Raw genomic sequence first — 9,647 nt, 5'->3', positions numbered from 1 at the left:
TGTTAGGTTGGTAACAAAATCATCAACCGTATGATGTATGCTGATGATTTAGTGATTGAAGAGATGATACTCTCTTTCCCTGATATATTTTTGTATAGCAATAGACTGAATGTTACTGAGGAATGTGAATATTTTGCTGACCTGTCTGATGACTGAGATATTTATAGATAGTGTTGAATGCACAATGGTCAAGCGAATATGCTGATCCGAAAGTTTGGTACATGCTCAGCACCAATTAAGACCAATCTTTCCAAAGCCTAATATACCCCCATGTATACTCACTAATGGAGGCATTACAAATAGAGAAGCATGCACAGACTTGAATACAGCTTATAAAGATGGCATGCGGATGCTGCTGAGGGTCCCACGATGGAGAAGTGCAAGCTAAATGTTTGTTAATGTGGATGTGATCCTCCTGTCCTTCAGATGGTGCAATCCGACACAAAGTTCAGTGAGGTAATACTGTAGTACCGGTATGTAGACTCACTGGTGTCTGAGCCTCTACAGAAATGTGCCTTTTGTCTTGGTTGTACTATGTTTGTCCGTGTGCTATCCTTTATTTTACGTTATGAACCAAGTAAGTGTCCGAAATAAAGCTAGTGATGATGATGATGATGAATATTTTTGTTTTTCCTTCACACGGACCCCGACCACATCTTTACACAGATGTTCTCCTACATTTACTTTGAGATTACACTCTTACCTGGACCAAGCACAAGGATTATTGCAACGTTTGGATCAAATTTGTGGTATCTTCACGCGGACACTGCATGCGTTGACTGGATGTGGATTTATTATGAAGCACAACTTGCAGACTTTTGATTACAAACCTCTGCACTGAAGACTTTATATTCCACAGTTTACACAAACAACCAATCAAAATCAGTCTTTTAAGTGGCTGATCCCTTCAGACTATAGTGCCACAGGAGAAAGTAGGTATTTGAATGTTCTGAAGTTGTTTCGTAAACCCATTGGCACATCTCTGGTAATCACATTCATGCAGGGGCACAGCTTTAGAACAGCTTTTACAGACAAAATAATGAAGCAAGGGACGGACCGCCATTGCTCTGCCATCACACACTCGCCACTAAGCATTAAATAGCAATGCACACAGACACCGCAGAGATTCCTTACATTTCCTTGGAGACAATTCAGATCTGTGAAAAAATAAAATGATCAATAAAAATACCTGTGTGTGAATAAATGCAAAATAAATTCAACGCCATATTGTGTTACAATCTGGGCATAGCAACATGATCTCCATGGACACAAGCAGGTTGTGCGTACTCCTTCAGAAAAGTTACGTTGTAAACCTTTAAAGGAGAGTTTAAAGTGGAATACATGTTTTTATTTACACAATTTACACAGACTTCTCTACCGCAATAGCTTGGTATTTGTTTTCCACTTTTTCTAATGTGCCAGCTTCTCGCTTTGACTTTTTTGTCCCTTTGTTTTTGGATATGGCTCTCTGTGTGTGTGAGACAGTCCCAGGGGATGGCAGATCTGCCCTTTGAAAATGTGCACTAGGTTTTTATTTCTCAGCACTGTAAACAGCTCATTCTGAAGGCTTTCTCATGAAGCTGTTACATCACATAATCACCATCTCGCACCAAATAATTATACCCCCACCAATATAACAATGTAATTATAGGAAGGTGCATTCCATAGGCCTTTGTTAACTTAAGTACTGTTGTGACAAAAAAACGTTAATTAATGTTTGTGTATCTCTCGCCGCTGACCCTAGATTTTGATATAGGCACTCACAAAAGCAATCAGACGACATGTCTAATTGTAATCACTGTGGGCGCAATTATGTTGACAAGTGACATGGTATTTCAGCCCTACATGAAAATAATGCAACACAGAGTCAGTTAATTTAGTAAAATACAATGAACAATGTCCAAAGGGCCTATATATGTCCATGTCCATCATAAACAGTCTCTAAAATGTTATGACTTTTTCAGTGTTATTCTCTGTTGGTGGTACTCGTGGTTTTATTCTAGTGCTTATTCAGTCAAGTCTGTGTTGACCTCTTTACATCAGTACAACACACTTACTCCGTGTACAAAAGTACAAGCTGTTGACCCTTCACAACCATGTCACCTTTTTTCATTTTAATATAATAATAATAACAATACTAATATTATCATTATTATTATCTCAATCTGCAAATTTGCGGATTGAGAATGAATCTTGGATGAGAGTCGAAATGTTTTGTTTTTCTAAAAACAGAGTCCAGACAATACAACAGATTTTTTAAGTAAACATAAAACAGCTGAAATGTGCAAGGCATGGTCGGGAATAAGTTTGGACTAATGCAAAACAACAAAGCACATGGAAAGGTTTTGTTGAACTGTGTCCATGCTGTTCCTGTACTGCACTTTTCTGGACTGAGATGTCTGCTGTTGCTACTGTTGCCAGTTTGGATAGTGGCTCTCACACTCACTAGTCCATGGCGTCCTTCCTTACAGCTAGTGTACAGTCTCAGAGTGCTGGATTCGGGGTTGAACCCTCCATGCATGGTGAGAAGATTTCTTGCCTTGCTCGTAGGTATTTGGCTGTTACGGTTTTCCTTGTTACCTCTTTGAGGTTGCCATTTGCATGTGTAATTCCAAGGTACTTGTAATCTTCAATGTTAGTTATTGTTCCTTCTGGGAGAGAGACCCCCTCTGTGTGGACTACCTTTCCTCTCTTTGCCACCATCCAACTACACTCCTCAAGCCAGAATGACACCCCAATGTCAGCGCATATTTTTTTGTGATATTGGCTGCAGCTTTGTGGCAAATGCTCTTCTGACTGTCTGTCCATACTTCAACCACGGCAGATTTACTCCTCACTATATTTACCCCAAAAAGCCAATTTGATTTGAGATCTGATTTTTCTCTGTTTAGAGCTTGTGTAAAGAAGACATCAGAGGCCGAGACTACAGTCTCAGCTTCACAAAGAGCTCAGTCATTTATTAGCAGTCCAGGGAGAGCATAAACAGCACAAATTTAAATTGGGGGGTATTTTAATCAGGCGTTTTAGGGAAAATCAGTCGGGAATGATAAGTGGTTGTTGCTTTACAATTTCATGAAATGTCAAACCTTTCCCATGTTGGTGTTTTTATAGCCATTGCTACCCAGGAGTGGACTGACGGAAACAAAGCTGGTCATTCAAAGTGTTTTCCCCACATTGTAGGCACTGATTGGACCAGTGATTGAACCACTTACTTTTGGGTTGGTGAGAGAACATTCCAACCACTAACCACTGCCACTCTCTGTTATTATTAATATTCTTTATTATAATATTTTGAACCTTACTATTAGATTGAATATAACAAATCCAGGTGTCTCCATGGTCCTCAGGAGTGACAAAACGACTAATGTTTAACACTCTGTGCCAGCCTGTGATATTATGGAAACTGCGTGATATAAATCTATATTTAATGAGTTTTACAAAGGCCCCTCATTTGTTATACAGAGTAATAAAAACAGTCTCGATAACCATCTCAAGTTCAGCTATGGGCAGGAATGTGGCACAGTAATAATTAAACTGGAGGTGGCTGAGAAATATTTCTAAATTAATGTCATGTTCTTACTAAGTATGGCTTCACATTTCAATGAGGCAGGTACCTAGAGATAAATAACGCTCGGTTACATTTTATTTTTACACTGCACTCGATACAATGAGCCGGACAACTTATAACAGAGGTAGAAACGCTTTCAGAGTAGTTATCTCGACTATGTTTTTTAAATCTAGATATTTCGTCTGCCATCAGTCAGCCATTGTGTGTGTGTGTGTGTGTGTGTGGTGTGTGTCTGTCTGTCTGTCTGTCTGTTAGGGCTGGGTATTGCCAAGACCCTCGCGATACGATACTTATCCCGATACATGTATATTTCGATACAATTCCCTCATTACCATACGTATCCCAATACATTTTTGAAAAAAGTGTCTTAAAAATGGACCAAATGGGTAATGTTTTTTTACTCAGGGATAAGAAAATTTATGAAATTTCATGTTAATCCACAAAGCACTTATTTATAAATCCATTCTGCTTTAATAACTACATAAATCCAACTTGGATCAGCTTCTGATCAGGTCCACAGCTGCTTCTCATCTCGGGCCGAGATGCACAAACACCAGATCAAAAGTACCACAAAAATATTTAAAGATACTGTGACAATATATCGTCGTATCGATATTTTGTGTATGTGGTATGTGTTACCTAATGTTTTATTAATGTCGAGTGATGGAAAAACCAATATGAAAATGTGTTCTTTTTGAAACTGACCCTTTAATCCTTTGTTCTGTACATGTGTAGGCAGATATTGTCCAGGGCCCAAATTCCCACATCTCCTTAATGCTGCTGATCTGGTGCCTGGTCCGAGATGGGCACGTCTAATGTACAAAGCCTTGTTGGATATTGATTTTGTACAACAGTGAAAGAGTGTGGGCGTTTACCCATCTGATTGGCTGGCAGATACTGACCCCCCTCAATCGCTGTGCCAAGGAGATAAGAGACAGCAGAGTGAAGGCAGAGTGAAGTAGTCTGAGGCGAGGAAGACTTCTGGACAAGTGCTGAGCTGGTGGAAGCAGAGGATCATGTAGCACTCGACGCAGCAACGGACCAATGCAGGACTATTTCATTGTTTTGCAAAAATGAAAATGCATATCAAACAGTTAAATTAAACAGTTAAAAGCTAATTTAATTCTGATCATGACTCTTTATTTGAATGGGGTTTACTGGTTTTAATTGATGTAATTAATCGGACTTAAAGGACTATTAAAAGAAGAATATTTTACATTTCAAGGCAGAAACGATTTGAAAAGACCTTTTCAAATCTTGGACTCAACCACGATGACCAAATGTGCCCGTGCTGGTAACATATTCCATTCAATATCATATTTGCATACTCTAAGTTGTGAGTTCAATTCCCAGGCTGCCTGAGAGCGATATTTCTGGGTGGATTTGACATGGTCTGTCTGCGCGTCGTGCCGAGTACATGTATAGTAAATGTTTATGAGTAATAATTATGAGTCAGAAGTGGGTAGTACATTTTAATAAAGTTATACTCCTTTGAGTATAATTTCCAGACACCATACTTTTACTCCATCTATTTGGGCTGCTCCTACTCAAAAATGTACAATTGAGTGCACGTTTTTGTCACTCATTCAACTGCAAGTTGTAAGTCACTGTAAATGTAGTTGACGATGTGAATCGTTAACTAAGGTTCGGGAGCTGGACCACGCCTCAACCTCCTACTCCTCCAGCAACCACCCTCGAATTACCCAGAAGCCCTATCTATACAGGCTTATCCCAGCATCTCTTGTTGTCTCTGCTCTCTCACTGCCCCAACCTCCCACCCCATGTCTCTATCATCTTCACCTTGTCACATCACCATCTAAGGAGGGGGGGTTCTGAATCGGGTGGGCTGATTACCTGAGACAAACCCCCCATCCTGAGTCTCTACCCAGCCAACTCTCGTCGCTCCATCATCGATCCATCATCGATCCATCATCGATCCATCATCGATCCATCATTGACCCATCATCACTATTATCAGTAAATATTATTTCATATTCCATTGTTGTGGTGTGGTCCTTGCTAGTGAAGTGACAAACGTTTTATGACATCCATATTTTGAAATTGAACAAATGTTTTGGACATTTATCTTTCACTGCTCTCTTTAATTCATAAAGTTTTTTCCCCTCTGTAATTTGAAACTACCTGATTTTGAGCATTATTTAATTTTGTCCTTCCAATTATATTTACTTCAAATTATAACTCTGATGTAACTCTTACTTGAGTAGTAGTTTCCCATTTACTAAGTAATTATTTGCGTACTACTGTGTGCCTCCGCTTTTTCTCTCTACTCACTATTAAGGGTAAAAAGTTGCTTGTAAGTGTAAATCAACACCGCAATTTACTGTCCATTACTCAAGATCCACCCTCCTAAAGCCCATTATAGCTGGGACAGCAACTGCACAAGCTCCTCACAGAAAACAGTGGAAGAAATGACTGAACCATAATAGGCAATTTTGTTATTTCAAGCTTGGCTAAGCTGTAAATTCAAGTTTGGTTTTCTAACTTTTTGTAGAAGATGAAAATGACATCTCCTTGAACCGACACCTTAACGTGGTGGAGGGGTTTGAGTGCCCGAATGATCCCGGGAGCTATGTTGTCGGGGGCTTCATGCCCCTGGTAGGGTCTCCCAAGGCAAACAGGTCCTAGGTGACGGGTCAGACAAAGATCGGTTCAGAAGCCCTCTATGATGACAACAATAACAAGGCAGTTTACGTCGCCCGGATCGGCGTCACTGGGGCCCCATCCTGGAGCCAGGCCTGGGATGGGTGCTCCATGGCGAGCGCCTGGTGGCCGGGTCTTACCCCACGGGGCCCGGCCGGGCACAGCCCGAAAGAGCAACGTGGGGCCGCCCTCCCGTGGGCCCACCACCCTCAGGAGGATCCATAAGGGGCCGGTGCAGAGAGATCTGGGCGGCAGTCGACGGCAGGGGCCTCGGCGACCAGATCTCCAGACACAGAGACTAACTCTGGGGACATGGAATGTCACCTCGCTGGGGGGGAAAGAGCCTGAGCTTGTGCGGGAGGTTTGAGCGATACCGACTAGATATAGTCGGCCTCACCTCCACGCACAGTTTGGGCTCTGGAACCCATCTCCTCGAGAGGGGCTGGACGCTCCACTTCTCTGGTGTTGCCCACGGGGAGAGGCGGCGGGCTGGTGTGGGTTTGCTTATAGCCCCTCAGCTCAGCCGCCACGTGTTGGAGTTCACCCCGGTGAACGAGAGGGTCGCGTCCCTCCGCCTTCGGGTGGGGGACAGGTCTCTCACTGTTGTGGCGGCCTACGGGCCGAACAGCAGTGCAGAGTACCCGGCCTTCTTGGAGTCCTTGGGAGGGGTACTGGACAGTGCACCGACCGGGGACTCCGTTGTTCTACTGGGGGACTTCAACGCCCACGTGGGCAATGACAGTGACACCTGGAGAGGGGTGATCGGGAAGAACGGCTTCCCCGATCTGAACCCGAGCGGTGTTCAGTTATTGGACTTCTGTGCTAGCCACGGATTGTCCATAACGAACACCATGTTCAAGCACAAGGGTGTCCATCAGTGCACATGGCACCAGGACACCCTAGGCCGGAGGTCAATGATCGACTTTGTTGTCGTGTCATCAGACCTCCGGCCGCGTGTCTTGGACACTCGGGTGAAGAGAGGGGCAGAGTTGTCAACCGATCACCACCTGGTGGTGAGTTGGATCCGCTGGCGGAGGAGGAAGCCGGACAGACTTGGCAGACCCAAGCGCATTGTGAGGGTCTGTTGGGAACGTCTAGTGGAGCCCTCTGTCAGTAGGGTATTCAACTCGCACCTCCGGGAGAGCTTCTCCCATGTCCCGGGGGAGGTTGGGGACATTGAGTCCGAGTGGACCATGTTCTCCGCCTCCATTGTTGATGCGGCTGCTCGGAGTTGTGGTCGCAAGGTCTCCGGTGCCTGTCGTGGCGGCAACCCCCGAACCCGGTGGTGGACACCGGAAGTAAGGGATGCCGTCAGTCTGAAGAAGGAGGTCTATCAGGCCACTCTGGCTTGTAGGTGTCCGGAGGTCATCGACGGGTATCGGCAGGCCAAGCGAGCTGCGGCTCGTGCTGTCGCAGAGGCAAAAACCCGGGCCTGGGAGGAGTTCGGGGAGGCCATGGAGGAGGACTATCGGTCGGCACCAAAGAAATTCTGGCAAACCGTCCGACGCCTCAGGAGGGGGAAGCAGTGTCTCACCAACACCGTTTACGGTGCGGGTGGAGGCCTACTGACCTCGACTGGGGATGTCGTCGGACGGTGGAAGGAATACTTTGAGGATCTCTTTAATCCCTCAGTCACGTCTTCCGAAGAGGAAGTAGAGACCGGGGACTCGGAGGCTGGCTCATCCATCACCCAAGCTGAAGTCACTGAGGTTGTTCGTAAACTCCTCGGTGGCAGGGCTCCGGGGGTGGATGAGATCCGCCCTGAGTACCTAAAGTATCTGGATGTTGTAGGACTGTCTTGGTTGACACGTCTCTGCAACATCGCGTGGCGTTCGGGGACCGTGCCTCTGGACTGGCAGACCGGGGTGGTGGTCCCTCTGTTCAAGAAGGGGGACCGGAGGGTGTGTTCCAACTACAGAGGGACCACACTCCTCAGCCTCCCGGGTAAGGTCTATTCCAAGGTACTGGAGAGGAGAATCCGACCGATAGTCGAACCTCGGATTCAGGAGGAGCAGAGTGGTTTTCGTCCCGGTCGTGGAACACTGGACCAGCTCTATACCCTCCATCGGGTGCTCGAGGGCTCATGGGAGTTTGCCCAACCAGTCCACATGTGCTTTGTGGATCTGGAGAAGGCTTTCGACCGTGTCCCTCGGGGTGTCCTTTGGGGGGTGCTCCGGGAGTACGGGGTCCGGGGCCCTTTGCTCAGGGCTGTCCGGTCCCTGTATGACCGGAGCAGGAGCTGTGTTCGCATTGCCGGCAGTAAGTCAGACCTGTTCCCAGTGCATGTTGGACTCCGCCAGGGCTGCCCTTTGTCACCGGTTCTGTTCATAATTTTTATGGACAGAATTTCTAGGCGCAGTCAGGGGTCGGAGGGTGTCTGGTTTGGGGACCACAGGATCTCATCTCTGCTGTTTGCAGACAATGTTGTCCTGATGGCTCCATCAAACCCGGACCTGCAACATGCACTGGGACGGTTTGCAGCCGAGTGTGAAGCGGCTGGGATGAGAATCAGCACCTCCAAATCCGAGGCCATGGTTCTCGACCGGAAAAAGGTGGCTTGCCCTCTCCAGGTGGGTGGGGTGTCCTTGCCCCAAGTGGAGGAGTTCAAGTATCTCGGGGTCTTGTTCACGAGTGAGGGAAGGATGGAGCGTGAGATCGACAGGCGGATCGGTGCAGCGGTTGCAGTGATGCAGTCGCTGCATCGGACCGTTGTGGTGTGCTATTTACCGGTCGGTCTACGTTCCTACCCTCACCTATGGTCATGAGCTTTGGGTAGTGACCGAAAGAACAAGATCGCGGATACAAGCGGTCGAAATGAGTTTCCTCCGCCGTGTGGCTGGGCGCTCCCTTAGAGATAAGGTGAGGAGCTCGGCCACACGGGGGGAGCTTGGAGTAGAGCCGCTGCTCCTCCACGTCGAGAGGAGCCAGCTGAGGTGGCTCGGGCATCTGTTCCGGATGCCTCCTGGGCGCCTCCCTCGGGAGGTGTTTCAGGCATGTCCCACCGGGAAGAGGCCCCGGGGAAGACCCAGGACACGCTGGAGAGACTATGTCTCTCGGCTGGCCTGGGAACGCCTCGGGATCCCCCTGGAGGAGTTAGAGGAAGTGGCCGGGGAGACAGAAGTCTGGGAGTCCCTGCTCAGACTGCTGCCCCCGCGACCCGGCCCCGGATAAAGCGGCAGAAGATGGATGGATGGAAAATGACAAGTAATTTCCGAGTATACCAAGCAATTAGGGAGCTGTTTGTCAGATTGGAGGAAATGTTTACATAGTTTCAGAAAAATCAGTAACACATTCTTGTCTACCGAAAATCCTCTGCTCCACTGTTCCGCTCATTTGAAAGCGAGATGTCATTCTTTATAACATATGAACTGCATTTTCCACAGCTTCAGAGCCTTTGAACCAACTCTGCAATACCCAA

This window comes from Eucyclogobius newberryi, unplaced genomic scaffold (assembly GCF_026437365.1).
Source record: "Eucyclogobius newberryi isolate DKJ021-1_F unplaced genomic scaffold, fEucNew1.0.hap1 SCAF_9, whole genome shotgun sequence".
Lineage (NCBI taxonomy): Eukaryota > Metazoa > Chordata > Actinopteri > Gobiiformes > Gobiidae > Eucyclogobius > Eucyclogobius newberryi.
Note: the sequence above shows the minus strand (reverse complement) of the source record.